General features: G+C 42.0%; 1 pseudogene; it reads left to right on the top strand.

Annotated features, from left to right (window-relative positions):
- The first annotated feature begins 695 nt into the window (after positions 1-695).
- Positions 696-2464, top strand: LOC142848972 (28 kDa heat- and acid-stable phosphoprotein pseudogene; annotated as a pseudogene).
- Positions 2465-2698: the final 234 nt, after the last annotated feature.

The raw sequence follows: 2698 nt of genomic DNA, 5'->3' as shown, positions 1-2698 counted from the left end.
AATAGTCCTACCCATGTACTAAACTTCCAAGCCACAAGAATGGCCAGCCTAGGAGATTTCCCTAAGGTGCTATGGAGTTAGGCGATCCAAGGATTTTTTCCTTTAAATATCCCCAATGCATCTCCAGGTAAGATGTGTCTATTCAAAATTAACTATAACATCATTATAAGTCTAATGGTTACCTGGAGAAGGTACTTTCACTAAAAGCTAGGAAGAGATTTGACTTTCTATACTACATACTTTCTATCCTTAATGACAAAGAAAAATGTTACTTTCCCTCTGAGAAAATGCTTTACAATTTCATGAACTCTGGTTATGAAACCTGTATTTGCTCTCCTTCTATTCTTTCATTGTAGTTTATTTTCTTTCTTAGCAACAGTAAAGAGCTTTGTAAGTATTTAGGTTTTGATGTTATTTTTGTTACTTTCTTAAAAGTAGCAATTTTGAATACTTTGCCACCCAAACAAGCTGACAGCTACTGGCACTGTAGATTTGATTTTTAAAATGTTATTCTCGGTATAGTTACAAATGAAATGCGCAGTTTTCTTTTGCTCACTGAATAGCCCTTCTGGTGAAACATTCAAGTCATTATCTGCTGTAGCCTATCCAGAAAGAAGTCAATTATCTGTAAGGGAAAGTCAACAGATTTTTATGGGAGACATTAAGATAGAATCCTTGAGTTCAAGGCACTGTGGATGCTGGCGCTGAGATGCCTAAAGGAGGCATCTAAAGGTAGAAAGGAAGACCATAAAGACCAGGTGAGGCAGTATATAAGCCCTGAGGAGATTGATGTCCAGCTGCAGGTTTAAAAGTAGAAGGCCAACAAAGAAGGTGGACAATAAGTAGGCAGAGCTGGAGCTTTAGGTCACCCCCCAAACGTGAAGATGAGAATGATGAGTACCAGCAAAGGCAAAAAAAAAAATGGGGAAAGGCTCTGACAACCAAGAAGGTTATGTAACTGGGCCTGGATGGGCCAAAGGATATTTCAAGGAGAGGAGAAAAAAAATCGAGGAGCAGAAAGCAGAAGAATGTTACATGAAGATGCATTCGACTGGGAAGACAGAGCAGGTCAAGGCTGACCTTGATCGACTGGCAATCATGATAGAGGAGGCAGCAAGAAAGAAGAGGAAAGCAAGAGATGATGCAACTTGGTCAGGAGTAAAAATGCTGTTGTTTTCCCTGACGAAGTAAGCTGGCCTGTGGGAGGAGATGCTAGGATCTGGGCCATGCAGCCTGGAGTCTGCAGTGTCTCGCCTACCCTGCGCCCTGACACCGCTGCAGCAATCCCTCAGAGCCAAGAGCGCTTATGGGTCTGGGACGCCTCCTCTTCATGTTGGCACAGAAATTGTTCAAGAGCATGGAGTGGGGACAGGGTCCTGTGGAGAAATCTGCTCTCTTTGAGACAGAAAGATGCAGGGCAGCATTCTGTACACAACCATTTGAATGTCTTTTCTGTTTTAAGAATTTGGAATGCTGGTTGAGGTGCGGTGCCTTGGAAATGGAGCAAGGAGATTTCATTTGCCCAGTAGATCACATGTTAGGGATGGTGGCAGGGTGGGAGCAGCGCCAGCTGGCGGCTATTGTGGGAACTGACTGGGTGATCACTCTTCTGGGCTATCAAGAAGCCTGAGTCCCTAAGGGTCCAAGGTTTGTGCCTGGCCAGTTCTGTCCGATAGAGTCATCTTCTCTCTGACCTGCTTTACTCCTTTCCCATAAACCTGATCAGGGACAGTGAGCATTTTACACCCTGTTATAACCATACCTATTGATCACATCAGGAAACCTCTGGTTACTGTGCATCACCCAGAGAGGACAGGCTCCACAGATTCAACTTCAATATCTGGCAGATCAAATTTTGTTATTGGGGGGAAAAGAATCCACAGAACAATGATTCAGACATAAATACTGATATTCTGTTAGATATTACATTGATACCTGCAGAACTGTATAAGACATGGCCCCTTATGTTGGAGTCACAGCTGAGTTTTGCAGAATTGAGACGGGATGTTTCTCATTGATTCCAGGTACAAATCTCTACAAATAATAGGATGAGGTTTCTTCTACAGTGGTTCCAGTTTCTATCCCAGTAGGATACAGTGATTTTTGGCCGGCAAAAGACTGAAGTGAAATCAGATAATGTAACCTATTGCTTTATCAATTAGCAGCTAAATGGTATAACCAGCCTTCCCAAACAGAACACGGAAGAGCCCTTCTCCAAGGATGCTGCATCATTCTCTCAGCACCCACAGCCTCTGACAAAGTTCCACTGAGTGAGTAGGCACCAATCAGCTGACGTCATTAAATCTGTGGATACTGGATTTTACTTCCAGCCAATCATAAGAAAGCTGCAAGTTTTGGTTCTCAGTCTTTTCCAACCCATAGACTTGAGAAACGGATGAAAACTGTATCCTTATCAAAGAGGAATAAGTACAACACACTATTACATTCCAAGGGACCACCCTGAAGCCCATCTCTGATCTAAATACTGGGTATTTTATCTATTATTTTAAAATTTAGCAAATACATTCCTGTCACTAAAAAAGTAACCCAATAACTGCTATTCTAATTATATATTCAGAGCTTCATTTAGCCTAAGTCTGCTAAAATTTCTTTTGTAATAAAAAATATCTCTAAAGAACAGCAGCCAAATTCCATCGATGATGTTGCCAGCCCTGCCATCAGACAGCTGTGTGACTGT

Source organism: Microtus pennsylvanicus, chromosome 4 (genome assembly GCF_037038515.1).
Source record: "Microtus pennsylvanicus isolate mMicPen1 chromosome 4, mMicPen1.hap1, whole genome shotgun sequence".
NCBI lineage: Eukaryota > Metazoa > Chordata > Mammalia > Rodentia > Cricetidae > Microtus > Microtus pennsylvanicus.
The sequence above is the reverse complement of the archived record's forward strand: the minus strand, read 5'-3'. Positions and strand labels throughout refer to the sequence as shown.